This window comes from Haemaphysalis longicornis, unplaced genomic scaffold, assembly GCF_048455015.1.
Source record: "Haemaphysalis longicornis isolate Haplotype H1 unplaced genomic scaffold, Haemaphysalis longicornis Haplotype H1 scaffold_9, whole genome shotgun sequence".
NCBI lineage: Eukaryota > Metazoa > Arthropoda > Arachnida > Ixodida > Ixodidae > Haemaphysalis > Haemaphysalis longicornis.
In genome coordinates this window covers 33,675,275-33,693,772 of record NW_027526460.1, presented here as the reverse complement: position 1 = coordinate 33,693,772, position 18,498 = coordinate 33,675,275, and the positions used below count along the sequence as shown (strand labels likewise).

Sequence of the window (18,498 nt, the reverse complement as noted above, 5' to 3'; positions counted from 1 at the left end):
TTAGGCGCCTTATAGATGTCTGATACCAGACTAGGACGGCCCTAGATCCTTGTATTAAAGACAAGTTCTGGCTGGTGGAGCGGGCTGTAGCGGCTGGCAAGGCATATGGGGTCCTGGACTGAGGACTTCACCTCCTAGAGAGTCCTTGCAAATTTTTGCTAATTGAAATGTTTATCCTCCTCCTCCTGCTCCTCCTTGTATTAAATGCTAAATAATGCTTTATGGTAGAGAAAGACCCCCTGTATCCCGATAAAGCGCTTGGCACAGAGCCCGTTTAAGGTAGGTTCTACTATAATTTATGAATGAATTGCTAGGAAGACATTTTTTTTGTGCGACATAAGGAGACAGGTATAAAAGTGTGGAGACCCTATGGACCTTTAAAAGAGCCGTGAAGACAAATTACAAGTTTAGTTCATTAAGAAGACTCTTTTGTCCCGATAACAAGCGAGATGATGGTATCGCTTCCATTACACTGGATGACATATAACTGCATGCCCTTCATATATAGAGACAGGTCATGATAGCAATCGCCTGGCATTGCATTATATAGTTTCTGCCTATGAATTACCACCCCTAACGAGGATATGGATTCCGCTCCCGTTCCTCATCCAGTGTGAAAGACGAGGCGTTCGACTTCGCGATGGCGATGCGTAGAAGCGCACGTGACAACAAATTTTCGCTTGGAGCCTGCAGGCGTGCATCGTATTCTGCGATAAAGCGGCGAATGAATCTCACGGCTCACACAGAGGGTATATGGCTGGCCTCAACCGTCGTAGTAGCGTTGCAGTTAAATGCGCTTAGCTGCCACGCATAGGGTTGTGGGTTCGACTCCCGTGTGCATTGGCTGCTCTTACGGATGATTTAAAATGCAGAAGCGCCCCAGTATACTACAGGCGTCGTTTGGAGAAGATTATTGCCTGTGCTACACGGCACGCCACGTGACGAAACAAAAGGAAGTTTCAGCTTCCGCCGTCCCTACTCGATAAGATAAGGTTACCCTAAAACCACACTCTCCGGTAAATTTTGGCTTTGGAGATCATTCGCTCAATCAAGACTGTTGGCGTTCATACTTCCTCGCGTCATGAAGTGAACCATCGAAGTCGTTAGGTGCCAGCAAAGTACATTCGCGTGAGAAAACGGTTCAAAACCCAGACCATCTTATCGCTTTGTAGGCAAGACTGAACCTTTGTTCTAAATCATGCTACGCTTAGGCTGCCAATTTCAACCTGTTTAGCTCTCTCCATATTGACCTCGAACAGCTAACCTTCGTTTAGGACTCTAACTCACTGATCCCTCCTACAGGCAGGATTGGTCACCCAGGGTGGGGTGTTCGTATAGCCGAAACCCATATAGTGACTGCGTTAATGCTCGTGTTTACCAGCACGCGATCCCCGTACGACTGGGCGTCCTCGGGTTGATCTGCAGGCCAAGGTTCCCAATGGTGACTGAACGCGTGGGCGTGCGAGCCTCGTACACGACCGGGCGGATGACCCTCGGTCAGTGGCAGCTCCCGCTACGGCGGTGTGGTATACACACAACAGGAGAAAGTGGACGCTGTGCGGCAGCCAGAAGGAGGAGGAGGAAGGGGGGAGGAGAAGGGGGGGCGACAGTTCCTCGGCAGAGGAGGCGCAAGAAAAAGTGCGGGAAGAGGGTTCCCCCGGTGAGGGCGGCCGGCCGAGCGACCTACATAGCGCGTCTTTCGGCGCCCTGCTCGTTATAAGAAACCAGTCTGCCGGTTGCGTCGGCGGACTCGAGCGGACTGCGCAGCGAGCGGTGCAGCGCTCTCTTCTTCGCCTCATCAGCGTCGTCTCTTACGGAGGACGAGGAGCAGCACGTCGGCGTCGCGCACCAAGGAGGCTGTAGCGCAGGTGAGCTCGTAGTGCTCCCCCAACCACCCGCTCCCGGAACTATACACACGCGACTCGCAAGCAGCGGCAGTAGCTCGAAGAGCGGATTACGCCTGAGATTGGGACTCGATTACACGCAGTTGGTTATCTCTTCAGGCGGTGTAGGGTTATCATATCCATCTCACCGATCTCTGGACCTGTGGATACGAAGGGAAAACAAATTAATACGAAACTATGTGGACCAGAGAAATAAAAAGAAAGTTAAACGGGCCATTAACGCCCCGGAAGTGCAGCTATCGGACACCCGGTATTAGAAGGCTTGGAATAAATTGCGATCGTCTGCGATTTGTCAATTAAGCCCGGAATTCTGGTACAAGTAGGCGTTTTTGCATTCCGTTGTTATCGGACATACCTCCATGGCAGGGAATAGAACCGGTGACCTGGTAGAGTGCCTTACTCATAGCGCCACCGGGGAAGCCGTGTATGTTTTCAGAGCTACTTAACCGCTATGGGAGGGAAGCTGAGAAAAAGCGCTGCACACTGACGTGTGACATTAATCAACCGGTATTCGTGCGTGCTGATTTTAATGCACGGCAGCAGCTTTCGCTGAAAGAAATATGATTCTTGGTAGAGCATGTCGGTAACAATCTAGTTTGCTAACGGCGAGAAATATCACAGCACGGACAAGGTGAAAGGCGCGCCGCTGGTCCTGCCTCTTCTCTCATTTATTCTGTTTCTTTGTTTACCTTTAACACCTGTTAGCTCAAGAGGAGTGTTGTTATCAAGTGTACCAGCACACCACTTGACACATTCTTTTGCGTCCCTAGCACTGTCGCTCAGGATTTTTTCATGTGGTCCACGAGCTCAATGCAAAACAGTACCTATTTCTCGCTCGCATCAAAATACCATTGCATGTAAGTGGGTGCGCGGTACCGCGTATTCATTTAAACAGAAGCACGCCCGAGCAACGTCAGGAAAACTTTTGGAAAAGAAGTTACGTGCCTTATTTCAATATGTATAGGAAAAATTGTTGCTTCATAGCAAATTGATAGTAAGGGAGAGCGCACGTTACTTTTCAACGTACCGTTTCCTGCATCCCGCTCGAGGTTTGTAAGAGTTTTATCCTATGGTTAAATCGCTATACACAGCAAAGGTCCAGCCGCCGCGGTGGCTCGGTGGTTAAGGCGTTTGCTGCTGAGCCTAGAGATGCGGGTTCGATTCCCGGCCGCGGCGTCCGCTTTTCTAGTGAGCGCGAAAAGCGGAACCGCCCGTGTGTTCGAGATTTCGGCGTACGTGAACGATCTCTAGGTGGTCAAACTTAATTCGGAGCCCTCCACTACGGCGCGCCTCATCGCCTATGTAGCGTCGGTGCGTTAAAGCTCAAAAGCAAACAATCTTAATCAACAACAACGGTCCCATACATCAATATTGTATCCAACAATTCAGCTCCTAAAGTTTATAAGAAAAGGAGCGAAAGGACTCGCTCGGTCCCACGTCGTCAAAGCTCGGCCAACGTCATCGGCCTTAGCGAGCCTGGAAAGCTGCTTTCTCTCTGCTGGATGCCCAGGCGGCCTTGCCCTGGCGTGCACGTGCGGCGCGATTCGATGCGGAGGGACGGTCGGTCATCTTCCGAACGGTGCGATGCACGCGATCCAGTTTCCCACGCCTTGATGGCGGGGGGCCACTAATTAATTGCGCCCCGCACGGGACGCGGTGTGATAACCCAGGGGGGTCAGCGCAGTGCAATCCCACGAAAGTACTCTCTCTCGGACGGCATCGAATGGGAAGCGAGTCGGCTTTGGATTCTTTGTGCTGTCGAAGAAGCCTGACTGAGGACAGGCCATTGTTGCAGCGCAGCCGTTTCTGTTTCAGGACTCGTTGGATTACGCCTGACGGAGAAAGAAACAGTAAAATTTTGTGACGCGCACATGAATAAAGCTAAGTCTTTTCGAGATAGAACTGACACGAAAAGTTTGAACAGCCCAATTGTAAAATTGGAAGGAAAGGCTGTGGATGAGCTCTTTTCGCCTGCTATAATTAAAGCTCACCTCCGATGAGCCTACTGGGACTTTTTTTATGGTTATGTGAATAGTGCACTGACGCAAAACCTTTGGCAATGACTGCGCTTCATAGGGGGACAATTAAACAAGTAGCGACTTTTCCTACATCTTCCGGGGAAACTGACGCAGAAATTTGATCTTTATTGTGGTGATCGCTAGTTCGAGCAATCGCACTGCACATTGAAAGCAGAAGATACAAGCAGATATGCTAGGCCTTACACGGCGTGATTAACCACGTGCTTCAATTCTCGCTAAAACAAGACGCAGCTTGCATTAGACAGATCTCTGTAAAGACCGGTGCGCTGTGATGCACTTATGGAGACGACCTCTTCGGCCACTTTAAAGTGCATTACAGCCCTCCTGCCATGTATTGAAGCCTGGGAAGTGGCATGCAGGATTACGCACGTGGACGTAAAAGGGTTGTTTAAGTGCTCTTCCTACTCCAGTCAGGCACGTTGACAGGTGCCGGAAGTCGCTTAATGGACTCCCAGCAGTTGCTCAGTCAGGGCTTGGACAAGGTGTAACTCAGCGCGGCACGCCAATACACCAAAGGGCTTGTCTTCCAAATGAATGCTTTGCGAGTGAAAGTAAGGCTTCGAAATGGATGCACGTCAAATTACATGGAAAGATGACGGCAAGAAGCTGCCTTATTAAAACGTCAAGCTGTTTAGCAAGTGCCACTGCAGGATCAAGGACATGAGACACGCTCAAGTTAAATACGTTTGTCTCGTGAGCGTCCAACATCTCTGTACAGGAGTTCTGAATTTAGGCGATAAGAGTGCAAACACGGAGTAGGATAACGAGTCGATCGCAATGTGTATTTTCTGGTCGTTGCCGAATGTGCAGATGGGTATGATACTTTTAATATTGGTGTTTAAGGCGACGAACCTACACATGGGCTACGAAGCGCAGCATATAGTGGAGGGAGGCGCCGGATTAATTTTGGCCCCCTGGAGATTTTTAACGAGCGCCGTTCTCGCAACTCACCTCCATCGGAAAAGCAGCCACCGCGGCCGGGTTCGAACCCGGGTCCTTGAACTCACCAGCACAACGCCTCAGCCACAGAGCGACCGCGGCGAATGAATACCTGTACACGAATCTGTTAACTTCCAGTAATTCCCGCCGCTCTTGATTCCCCACGTACGCTCTCAAGGAGTGATCCTTAAGGGTTCAGAGTTGCAACAACCGCAACAAGAAAATACTTCACCCTGCGCAACGAAAACGAAAATTCTCAGGAAACGCTTCGCTTCCATCGCGACCTTCTGGGAGCGTTGTTATGAGACACATCTTCTGTAAAGCACCAACTAAAACCTAACTTATAGCTCACCAAAAAAAGAACAGTAAGAAAAATTTAGTGCATTCTGTTCTGTGAAGGCGGATGAGCATCGGGGCTGTTATTGGTTAGCCACTAATTCCCGCTCAAACCGCGCCGTGGCACCGGAAAGTGTTGAGTGGGATTGTAGCCAGTCCGGCGTCTTGCGTTTTCCGCCTCGCGGTATTGGAGGTCCCGACGGCCCGATCGTCGTCGGTGGTCTCCTTTCGCCGCGTTCGCGGGCAGTTGGACTTTTTTTTTCTTTATGAGCATGCTTCACTGGGCAACACGTAATGTGGGAAAGCCAGATTACAAAACCCAAGCCGACTTCCATTTTAAAGCAAAGCTTTACTACGTTCGTCCAACAGTTTCGCGAAGGATGCGCAAGTTAACCTTTTGACCGGAGACACACCCCCGGCAACACACCCCTCCCCTCGAAGCGTATCGCGTAATTCACCGGGCCCGCTTTCGGTGCTCCGCACAAGGCCCCGTTTTCAGTTGTTCTGCTCAAGCGTGAGCGGCGGCGATCAGCTGATCTGCAGCTGCCCACCTCCGCAGCGTCCCATGCATGCGCCGTTGGGTAGTCTCGGGCTACGTGACTCGTCTCGCGCCCAGCGAAGAGGAACGGCGCGTTGGCGTGAATGAACGCCGCGTTCGCCCTGGCGAACGCCGCCGGGCCTCCTGTGAGCGGTGCACAGGACCGAAAAGCTTTGTGCCGTGGTCGGCAATACAGCTGCATCAGAGGTTAACCAAGTGAAACCAATACTCAACCAGACTAGGCCAAGCTTTTGCTTTGCATACACGAGGTTAGCTGAGATAAGCTGCAGCCATTATTAAAAGCCGGCTTCACTACTAAGCACAACTCCATTGCGGGGAAGACATATTTTTAAGGCAATATACGTCCCCTTATATCAAAATATGAAGCGCCAGAGGCGAACAGGTGGCCGTAGGGAGAAGGCGTGCATAGAGCGTGAGAGGGCATTACAAGCAGAGAACACCGACCTGCTAGCTGAGTGAGCGAGGGGCGTTTCTCGTAATACGCACGCAAAAAATCCGGGGGAGTGAGCTTATAACAGCTTCGCTGTAAAAAAGAAAAGCTTAGGAACGAAGCGAAACTTCTCAACGTTTAACCATTTTTCTGTGATCATACCGTGATCGCATACGTTCATGATGCATTCATACGTCCAGATGATATGATAAGGATAGGGAGGAGGAGGATGGTGGTGATGATGATGATGACACTCTCGCATGGGGAATTTTCGATATATTGAAGAACCTTTGGAACGAAAGAAATCAAGGCATGCGGAAAAGCAGATCCGTTACCTCGGTGTGTGCGGACGAGCACTGCTAAACAGTACGTTTAATTTCCTCCAAAAGCCAACAGCTGTTGAATTCTCTGTGGAAAAATTAGCTGGTTAGAAGGCTTTGGTATAGCATACCTAATATGCTAGCACGCAAATACAGTGTGTACGAAAGTGCCCGCAATCACACTGTTTTGCGCTGGGGATATGATGATCATTCTGTGACTCCGTTTTCAGCAATTATATAATATTTTGCATTGAGTTCGAAGCTTTGCGAAACACCCGCCGCGGTTGCTCAGTGGCTAAGGCGTTGCGCTGCTGAGCACGAGGTCGCGGGTTCGATTCGCGGCCGCGGCAGCCGCTTTTCTGATGGAGGCGAAAAGCAAAAACGCCTGTGTGTACGAGATTTCGGCGCACGTTAAAGATCCCCAGGTGGTCAAAATTAATCCGGAGCCCTCCACTACGGCGCGCCTCATCGCCTGCGTTGCGTCGGTGCGTTAAACCCTACAATCAATCAAGCTTTGCGAAACTATCGTAAGATTTAATACGATAGTTTGCGAGTAAACGCCGTTGGGCTGCTACGAACGTTTGTCAAAACGTAGCAAAACCCAAAGCAGGTCGTTAATCTCGCTTTTTTTCTTGTTTGTATATGATAATTCAGCGTTGCACAAGGTCGAATTATCTCGGTCTAAAGGGACAGGCGCGCACTTGGCCGCAAACTTTCGTACACATCTTGCGCAACGCTCGTTCTTTGTTCTTGAAGGTCGTGCAGTCTTACGTATATCACAGATCGCACACGACAGGACCAGTACCCGCGGCGGTTCGCGGTGCAGTACTTGCGACGCGCCGCACACGACTTATAGTGGCTTAGCACCGTAACGTGACCCGCATCGCAAGATCAGATTACACGCACAACACGCGATCTAAACGTGATGTGCGCACTTACGTAGGCCAGGCTGCAACAAAGCATAATGGGGGTTTCCCTGTTGAAACTTCACTTGACAACCAACCCGGCTTGAAGGGTTCAGCGAGCTACAAAATAAGATTTCCGTTTTTTTTCTTCTTAATTTGGGGTTTAACGCTCCGAAGCGTGCCGTAGTGTAGGGCTGCGGGTTAACTTTGACCACATGGGGATCTTTAGCGGGAGTGGAAATCTCGACACATGGTCGTTTTCGCTTTTAGCCCATATCTAAAACGCAGCCACCGCGGCCTGAATAGAAGCCGCGTCCTTGGGCTCTGCCCGACTTGGGTGAGCCTTTGACACACCGTGCTTGGTGGGCTACAAAGTTGCGTAAAACGCAACGAATTTCTGGGCGGTTTGTTACGCCGAGACTGCCATGGCGGTTGAAGCCTGAGGTGTTGTGTTCGCTCGGAAATTTATAGGCGACTTCCAATAGTCAAGTAGCAGCCGTAACAGCCCTGCTTCAACAATCTAACAACCCGAGAGACGACGCGCGTGTAATTTACGAAGTGTATGCGAGTCGGATCCTTCGCCGCTTAAACAAGGATATTTTAGAGTAGCTGCTTAGCTGTATCAAATGGGAAAAACGCTTTTTTGTGTGTAATTTTGTCTGTGTGTTTTGTGTGTGTCTGCGTGTAGTTGCAGACGATTAACATCAATTGCGAAGAAGCTTTGCAGCGTTTCGCCTTTCGAGATACTAGCGAGCGCGGCGTGTACTTTTGGCTAGTGCTTCTTGTTGCGATTTCTTTGAAACATGAATTTCCCATCGCCTTGAGCTCTCCTGCTCAAGCTAAGGATATTGAGAAACATCTTGGTACAAAACAGAGTGAGTAAAGCAAGTATTTCGGTCACGTGCTTGCAAGACTTATCGTGTGCGGGCAAATGATAACGGATGTCACGTACGCTGTTCTTGAAACACGCTATAATTGCCTCTCCTTCATCGGTCATCCAAATGACGTAGGTGCACTTTCTATAGCAGGGTCCCGCACATTGCAGACGAGCTCAGACATACGCACCCAACTCATTGGTTCAGATCTCTGCCCTGTTTATAACCAAGGAATCGCGCATAATTCAGCAACGCAAACGAAACGAGCGTGCGTACAGCAATTAATTACTAAGCGATTCTTCTCTCGTGAGACGAAGAGTAGGCTATCCGCTTTGGTCGCAATGAAGACACGTCCTTGAGCGAAAAATAGGCAGTACGTAAGACCCATGATAAACGATATGCATTATAAACATTCCATGAACCATCAGTACGCAGTGTGGCCAGTGCATATTTGCCGCTTGTGCTTTCAGTTAAGAAAAAAAAAACATACCGGTAGGTCGCACGTGGTCATCAGCCAACCTGCATACGGACAGCTACGTCGCATGCATACATCACATGCCTGCGTGTTTCGCCGATGGTTATGATCGCACTGGTAGAATCGTAGTAGCCCCAGATATTTGTGACAAGGCGCAGACAAATGGTGTGGTGCACGACCTCGTTCGCAGGCCTTTCCAGGGCTGTTCATCAGCAGCTAATAGCACAGACAGCCAACACACATAGTGCTGATCGTAACGGCCCGCAAAGAGGTGAACTTACCCGGCGGATGGAACTAGGTTGGGCATGTAATAGTGAAACGATGATAATTTCGCTCATCCCGTCACAAACACATTTATCGTCGTCTTTATGTTCTGCTCACGGAGAAATTGTACGAGCGATGCCGGCATATGTGGGTCCGTGCATAATCTCCCCCACTCCACGAGGAACTGGCGCGCGTGCTCCGAAAATTACGACGTGCGTTCAACCGGCCCAGTGGGATCGTTAAGCCGGTCATTCGTTCGGTGTGCCAAGGGTTAATTGACCGGCGAAAGTGAAAAATGCCGTATTTGTCAGCCGTCAAAACGCGTACATGCTTCAGACCTACTCGTTGAGAGAGACGAGGATTAAGCGAAGCTTATTGCCCGGACAAGTAGCGTGTCAGGCTTAAGTTAATTAGGGGCACCGACATAGAGAGACCGTATGTATCCACATAATTGTATATCCTTTGGGATCAGTTATTGGGGGCCGCGACCGCCAAGGCCCGGGAGGTGGTCAGGACTTGGCCTGACTCCTCCGGGTCGCTCAACATCTGCCTCCAGAGGCGAGGGGTGCGAGGAGTAGGGTATAGGTGGTATTCATTGAAATGGTTAGCCGTCAATTTCTTCGCTTGGAAGCAGTGCAAACGCTCACGGACATGGCCGAAGCGCCACGGACATGGCGCGGCTTGTGGCGCTGTGCCCGCACGCAAAAAAAAAAAAAAAAACGCGTGCGTCGTCTGCTCCGTTTCAACCCGATTCTCAACGGTGCATGGTGTCAACAGAAATGTTATTAATTTCACTCGCATAGGACTCGACGCATTGCTTTGCGTTCGGTGGGGTAGAGCTTGGAACGTCCAGCCCATATCACGGGCTTAGCACAGACAAGTACCGCCATCCCGTGGAGCCCGACGTAACCAGTGACGGCGCACTCACATGGTTGCCTGCATGCACGCCTCGCCTGTGAATACAAGCTATAGGCATTCGCAGAGGGAATGGTAGGGAGTGCCGAGTGCCCCAAAGGAAGTAAGGAAGGAAAGAAGGAAGGAAATGGAAGTGTGTGTGTGTAAGTTGTGTTCGGTGAGGTTTCCGAAAGCGTGTGGGTGCGGAGAAGTGGGAGAAAGAGAGCGGATACCACACACATTTGAGTCTGTCGCGAAACGTTCCCGGAGCGAAACCAGACGAAGGGGGTAATTGTAAATGGCAATGTAAAATATAACGCGAAGAGGAGAGGATATAAATTGGAGACGACGGATAGATACGGACCTTAGTGGGTTGAGCGAGAGGATCGAGAATAGTGATGCTCAGACAGGCCAAGACAGGGTTTAGAAATTGCGTAAAAAAGGTTTGCCTTTTTTCATATTGCTCTTTGCTTTCTTTGCGGCAAAGTTTCTTAATTTTCTTATCGAGTCACGGGACTCGGTAGCTCTAATCTTAATAGTGACGTCACCTCTGCATGCACAGTCTACTACACCACTAATAACTGCCGCACGAATGAAATTAGTGTTTATAAAACAATGTGCTACATGCTACGCGTGCAGAGCTCCTGTGTTTAAAGTAAATACTGCTGACAACTTTCTGAGTGCGTCGCCATTTCCCACGCTCCGCGGAAAGCAATGTGACGAGCAGTTTGAGTTCACCAAAGGCGTATTTGTAAACATTTTCTGCCTTGTTTTGTAAGCATGTGGTCGCAGAATCCTAGCTCTACGTGGCATACCACGATATTAGGGACGAAGCCCCTTAGGGCTTCGGGCTGTCGGCGTCTCCTGTCGTCGTCGTCGTATCTCGTATCATGTAGTCATGGTAATAAAACACCGGTGCACTCGTTTTACAACGCCTAGCGTTAGAACGCTTCGTGCTTCAAAGACACTAAACTTTTACAGCAAAGCTGTATACCTCAACCCCCCAATGGTTTCATCTCCATGGGCAAAAACGCCAAGGCGCCAAGAATAGACTTAGATACACTGCTGGCTTCGCCCCTCCCCAGGTTTCACGTTAGTGGAGATGGCCCGGGATTTTTTTAATCCTTTTCGCTCGCAGCTACGGCGAGCGAAGAAATTGAGCCGAAGGGAGACGCGAATGATAAAAACCTTGATTTTAATATAGATTACAAATACTACATTTATAAACTAAACTTTTACCCCGAAATAAGAAGCGTTTAATACCCAGCGGTAGAGACAAGTGCCCAGCTATGACAGTTAGTTTAGTCGAAGACTGCATGTTATATTTGATCGCATGATGTTTTTTTATGGCCACGTTGTTTATGATCTGACAAAAATTTGACTACGTGACTTTGTCTCATGTGCTTGACGTATTTCAGCAACCAGCAGTGTTACGTAGCTCTCTCCAGTGTCTCTTGAAGGTGGAAGCGCTCACACAATATAGGCACGGAAGTATAAAAAACAGAGAAGACACGGCGCTTTCGTCCCTGTTGTGTGGGTGCTTCCACCTTCAAGATGAGCAGCTACCAACTAGCCAAATTGTCCGTTCTTCTCCAAGGTGCCATTACGACCAGTACACCAATTCAAGCAGAGTCTGTTTTTTTTTCTCCGGTTGAATTAATATTAATCGCCCTCTTACTCTCTAAGTAGGTTATAAAACTTTAGTTTTGTGATTATCTATTGAACAACAAATCTAATAAGAAGCATATACCGCATTCGATTTTGAGATGTACCTCTCCTCCATTCCCGATATGGCTGAATGTGTGAGAGTTGCTTTAATTTTGAGCTCATTGCCCTTTATCATGTTAGTTTATATAACAATTTTATTACGAACTGCATATATGTGGAGACCCTGGAGGCAGCACCGCGTTATGCTTTAAGCCACGCGTGTAAATATTGAATATGTTTCATGGGTCTAAAACAACACGACCCTGGTGGAAGCTAGGGAGCGAGGAAGATTCAAAACGCAAACGTTGTTCACGTTCTGACCTCAGCTGCACGTGCTACCGAGAATCTTGCCCTCCCCTCTGCCGAGAATCTTGGCACAAGCGCCCGCTGTGATTCCTCAAGTGTTTTCACACTGACCGTGGATCCTTCGCCGGCCACTTAAATGTAATCGCGCCGTTTACCCAGGTGCCAACAGAGTGCATGACGTAACCACTGTCTGTATACTGAGCGGGAAATTCAGTGTTACTGTCGGAAGCCCCTTACGGGCGTAATACGCTGCGGTGTATACAATCAACTGCCTCACGCTTCTGACGCAATCAAATTCAGTGCCTCGCTTCTCGCATCTTCATTTAAAACTCGGCGAGCTGGAGGCCCTTAGCGGGAAACTAACGAGACATATTAACGACTCAGAGTCGTTGGGAATAACAAAGCAGGCGCGCATTCGTGAGCGGAAGAATTCGCGGGGCTTGAGGCGGCTAGCTAGTTAACAAAATGAGCGGACAATAGCGGCTTGCATTAGCGGCGCGCTTCCAAGTGGGAAGGCCCAAGAAGAAGGGTAGGCGGACCAGGACAGGACCTTGGCCGACATCCCTGCCCGAACGGGTACGAGCAGGGACCGTATACGCGCGCTCGATTCCATAAGGCGAGAAACGACGCTTCGGTCGCAACGTGCGTTGAAGAAGCCCTCGCTGCAGAGACCGCAGTCGACCTCCGAGTACATAGGGAGTCCATCCTTGACGTCCGACTGAGGGTCGCCCAGATCGCATACGCACGCCGCTTCGGGGAGGCGCGGATGCGAGGCAGACGCGTTTGTCCGCAGCATCGACAGACTAATTCCTGTCACACGATCGGCATAAACTTAGCCAAGCCAAACCGGGGTCTCTGAGGCGGCCTTGTCCCGCGAGACTCGCAAGCGCGCATATGCAGTGGTCACGTCTATGACTGCCGGACTACTTTAAAAGAGAGGAGCAGAAGGACAGGAGAGTACTGTCCTAAAACAATCGTGGAGTTGCCCTGGTGGCATGTGTGTCACAACCGAAATCGAAGGGCGTTGTGATCGGACCTTGAAGTTGCTGATTTTTTCTCTCGATTTGTTAATGCGCACGTTCATGAGACATTGGTACTGTTATATTGGTTAAGAACGGACTTGGTTGACACGAATAGGGGTTCTGGGAACTCGTTGAGAGGATCCTTCGACCTGCAAAGGGAATATAATGGATAAGGAAGACGGTGATGATAGTCGTGACGCAGACCTATATGCTTACATTACAGCCACGATGTAATCAAGTATCATGTGAGCTTCTTTCTACGGTACTGCGACCAGCTGAAGACCTGTTTCTTGTAGAAAGGGAAACGTAGGAATCATGTTTTGTTACGCATTTTTGAAGCCATGGCTGATAAATTTTGGGGGGAAACATCTATGCGTAGAAGGAACGCTGATGGTCTGCTTTTCTTGTTGGAACCAGTACTGCACACATGACAAAGCTAGCCGCAACTTCAACAAGCGCAATCCGGATTTATCACCTGTTCATAGGCGTTTCATTTGTTGTTATATTAGCTTTGGACTGTTTCCCCATACCAGTTGTTCTCAGCCATGTCTGCCCCGAGGACCCCTTTCGGGATTGCGAAAGTGGTGGGGGACCCCACGATTGCCATGATTCCAAACAATTTGTACTTGCAGCTTTCTTCGCTCACACACTTATCCAATGCCCGCCTTTTCTGTTTGACGTTAATGACGATGCGCCTCATAATGGTACAAAATTCGCTCTTGAATCTAAAAGACTTGCAAACACCGATATGCTGCTTTTCATGTGTCCGTTTTTTTTTTCTTCTCAGAGCTGGGGTGTTGTGCAAAAAGAAGGTGTTAAAATATGTGCTACACGAAGAAACTAAGCGCTTATGTAATGCGGCGAAGCCACGTTTTTGCACTGCAAGAAAGTGCTGGCAAAATCGAGAAAATAGTGGCGGGTGGAAACGTTTTGAGGGAAGCTCGCGGACCCCTCAAATGTTCTCACGGACCCCCCGAGATCCGCGGAACCCCATTTGAGAACCACTGCCCTCTACGATTGACGTGCGGTGCTTGCGATGGCTTTAACTGCATTATCACAACTATACTTTCAAAATTAGGACACAAGCGGGAAAGGGGAAATTTGAAGGAGGATTGCAGATCCGTTATACGTGATTCGAGAGCGCGGATACGTCACGCGAATCCCGCGAATCCCACGGCGTCATGCACACGCGCACACACATACCATGGCCTCCGCGATTATCTCTGTTGCCGTCTGTTACTGACCCCGGTGGCCGTACTCTTACACACACAAAGAAACATCCGCGCTTCACGGCTTGCGATCACTGACTCTGTTCCTGGAGTTACGTTCGCACTGCGCGGGCGCGCGCGCGGCGCCCAACTATAGCTTTATGTGGGGATAATTCGCACGAATCGGGAAATCTCTTACCAGCGAACGCAGGTGGGCTTAGTGAAGAAACAGCGGTTCCGAAGGAGCGGCAATGTAACGACTTACGGTACTTGAGTTATCTTGGTGATTTTATCTTGCAGTTGCGCTTGAACAACGCGTCCTTTAGAGGAAAAAAATCTATCGATACGCACGCGCCTCACGTCGCCTACGTATACAGTGAAGCGACTGAAGAGGAAGTCCTCATGATTCAGATATAGAAACGCTTATCGTCTTTTGAACTTCACCTTGGCGAAAAACCCGGCGTTGTGCACATCGTACGGCTGGAAAAATTCGCACGCTCCGTGCCGCTATCTAACAAAACCAGAACAAACACGTCGTAGGGTGGCTCACCAGGATATGATAAAAATAGGGTTGAGAAAAGAGAGATATATATCTTCTCTGAGTGTTCGCTGCAAAATGTCCCCCCACGCTGTACTCTCCTTCGGCGTAAAAAAATGTGCGAAAAGGTGCCAAGTGGAGAAATAAAGCACAAAACGAGTGCACTCTCCTCTTGGCTCCATAGCACAAGAGGAAACCATAATGCTTTCGCATCGAATGAACGTTTACGTGTCTTTCAACGGAGCTGCTACCGGCAGTTCTATGCAAGGGTAAGCCCACCTGAGTCGCCAACGCTTACTTACCCTTACTTACTACTTACAACTAAGCAGGCTTAATTGGCACGAGGAATTTGTCGTTGGTATCGCATGCAGAGAATTTCCTGACCAGGGTCTGACATTGCCACCATGGCAGCACGGGTAAAGCTCTCCGGGTTATAAGCTTGAATGATGATGAAGTTGCGCCTGAGGGCCGTCTGCGCACGACCTGTTTTCTACAGATATTTTTTGCAAAACGAAGGGAGGAAAAAAAAGTTTCTTAAAAAGATCTAGCTGGGATTTGCGGAAGTGTGATACAAAAGCAAGTTAGACACTCTGTATCGAGAGAAAAAAAATGCTAAACCCGTTACAGAATGTTAACTAGGGCGTCACTTTTTAGGGCTGAAAACTAAAACACAAAAGGGAAATCAACATACCACACCAGCAAACAAAAAGTACCAAGTGCAACCGTAATTAAGATTAAGTTTTGTTGGCCTAGGTGACGAGAGCTGATGGAATTCAGAAATGCACACTTCTCGCTGGAATTCCGTGCAATGGAGTGTTCGGCACCAAAGCCAAACTTTGGTTGTGACAGTGTTTTGTCTTTAACGCGAGCTGATTTATTTCTAAAGTAGGTACAAGGTAAATTAGGGGGATACATTCCGTGTAATGAAGCGTAAGACAGTTCTGCATCTATAAGATACACGCGTGTTCGCCACAGCGCAAACAAATGACAATGCCGAAATCAATGTTGCCAATGTTGCAGACGTATACACGAACTTATGCTCCAGAGTGTAAAAAGTAATTAACTATGTTTGGGAGAGGGCAAATGAAGCAAGATAAATAAAAATACGAATTTACTTACAGGGCCTTGTGAATTATGTTCAATGAGGATAGTACAATAAAGCAGCCCAGTAACGGTTTAAACGTTGAAAAGTGCATCCAAAAGGAGAAGGTTGACCACAGGCGAGCAGGTCAATACCCAGAGACTTGCCTGCGCATCTATCGGACGAGCTTTAAAGAGTTCGGGGAAAGTGCGAAATGGTACAGTCGGCTATTTTGTACGTTGAGGATGTCACGGATTCCCGTGGAAAAGTCAGACTTTTAGTGTAAGTTAGCAGGAAAAACCGACCAAAGAACGCGACCAATCCGAAGCAGTTACACGCGTTGTACCGCACGTTCCTCGTTGTAAAGCAGTATCTTGAATGTGCTTTTTGAAGAATGGTACGTCCAAGCTACGCCTCGATCCCGGTTTACCTCGTTCCATAGCTCTGTCTATAACGTGCAGTTACCGGCTCATGGTTTTCGTTTATGGTTTTCGCTTTTGTGATCGCGTCGTAACTCCGCAAAGCCGTAAACCCGTGTCTCTGCGCGGAGAACAAAGCCTACCGGCCTAGCTGACCTTTCCGAATTGCAGATATTGCTACGGGACCGCCCTGGTGAAGTACACAAAAGGCGCGCAAACTTCCTCGCCACATATCTATATATATACATATACGTATTTCTACATGAACATACGACCGTCGCACCGTACTTTTTGTAGCAATCCCAGAGTTCGCGCGCGCACAAAGGTTTCCATTTATACCCGCGCGCTGCCACGACGGGCGACCCCAAAATCGCGCGTCTCAAGAATGCGCGCCGAGTCGTCTGCATTGACTTTCGGCCGCGAAGACGTTCGGTCGGAGAAAGGCAGCCGCCATTTGCATATGCATGACCGCTATTTGGACAGACAGACGCCGCCCGTGCCTGTTCTTTAGCGCGGGGTGCGACGACTGCCCGCAGACGTCTTGCACCGGTCAGACGTCTTTTTGTGAATACCGTCTGCTCGCGTGAAGACAGCCAGTGGACATGTCTGGTTCATCCTTGCACGCTAACGCTTACAAATAACTGCTCTTACGGCCTGCTCTACCGTACACGCGGGAATTTCCTTTATTTAGATCACGACAGCCCTAACTTCTACGCATTTGTACCGCTGGACAACTTGGGTGTGGAATGTGAAGAAGCGGGTTTCAAAGCCCGATGAGCTTCCATTTAGGTGTTGTAGATATCGATCTTTGTTAACTGGAATGACAAAGTAGTTTACTTTACTAGCTTAGCATTATGCGGTTACAAAAAGCGGTATATTAATTATTTTAACACCTGCGAATTGTTTATTTATGAACAGCACTGGAATATAGTGTTCCATATTAGTAGTAAAAAGTCCCTTGTGTCTGTGTGTGTGCGTGTTTGTGTATGAAAGGGGGGGGGGTCACGTAAATCTCCACAAGGCAAGAAATAGAATAAACATATCTTGTTTTCTCGTATTTCTCAAATTCGTGCATGCAAAGACGCCTGCGAGTATTTATACAATTATACAAAAATTATTAATTTAGGCTGTCACCATTCACTGTGCTTCCTGCTGCTGTAGCCGCTGTTGGGACTGGTTGATAATGGTTAATTATGGAATGTTACATAAAGTCTGCTGGGGAATCGGTTTCTAATTGGCTGCGTGGAGAGAAAAACAGATTTTTGATATCACTCCACGGAATTTTCTTCCGCTGTGCGTGATTCAGTTGTGGGAAATAGGTGTCCGAGGCGCCAAAAAGAAATTGTGGTCGTCACGAACTAATTCGCACACTGACTAGACAAGGTAGTGTTAACTGACTGATAGTGTTCGTGCATACCCCAAGCTGTCGCTGTGGATTCATTTAACGCATTGTAGGCTAACATGCTGATTCGAAAAGACCACGCAGGTTTTCGCACACTTTTATTGTTATTTATAAGCATTTTATCATTTGTATAGGAAACTAATGCGGAAAACACTGAAACAGAGCGCGTGTTGACAACATAAAGAGCCTCTTTGGCATTCAGGCATGTTGTTAGCATTGTGCTCAGTAAAGTTAAGCATCCGAGGCTGTTTTTCGCAGTCTACCTGTGCTGATTATAAATTATGTGAAAGAATAAACACCCAACTATAAAGCGTCACGAATTGAAGCGATAAGCTTAACTGTTGTCATTGAAACGAGTTCGTTTACGCTTGTTTGTTCTTGAGGCGATGCCTTTTTTTTTTTTTTTTTGCCTTTTAACAGCGGAGCTGTTGTTACTGGCCGTAAGTTCGGGGTTCGTGCGCGCCGAAAACTCCCCGCAAGAAACGTTATCACGTAGGCGTCGGGCATCTGTCGCATTACCCAACTCTACAACGGAAATACACGCGATAGCGGCCGCCGCAACACTCGAGAGCAGCGTGCGCATGCGCTCAGTATAGTACAAGAGACCTCGCGCGCAACGTCTTAGCAGTTCTCGGCATGGCCCGGCCGCGGATAGTTCGCATGGCCGTGGAAGTGGCCGTGAACCGAAAGGCAGGGCGTGCTACTGAAAATACCTATGAATCCGCCAATGCTCACCTACAACAACTTCGCGATTAAAGTCTTGCGCATGAGTGCAAGCTTCCCTAGATTTTTATGCTGAAGGTCCTTGCCGAGCTAACCTTATCGCAGTAATTATGGCAAGAGAGACAGTCAAGCAGGTGCAACAAATCATACAG

The 18,498-nt window shown here is 48.7% G+C and overlaps 1 protein-coding gene across 1 annotated transcript in view; it reads left to right on the top strand.

The window, feature by feature from the left end:
• The first annotated feature begins 1,739 nt into the window (after nucleotides 1-1,739).
• LOC144151688 (uncharacterized) overlaps nucleotides 1,740-18,498 on the top strand; it is a 36,229-nt gene continuing 19,470 nt past the window's right edge. The window contains exon 1 of the mRNA XM_077682799.1: nucleotides 1,740-1,868. The gene's annotated coding sequence lies outside the window, so the exon portion shown is untranslated. The remainder of the gene's footprint in view (nucleotides 1,869-18,498) is intronic.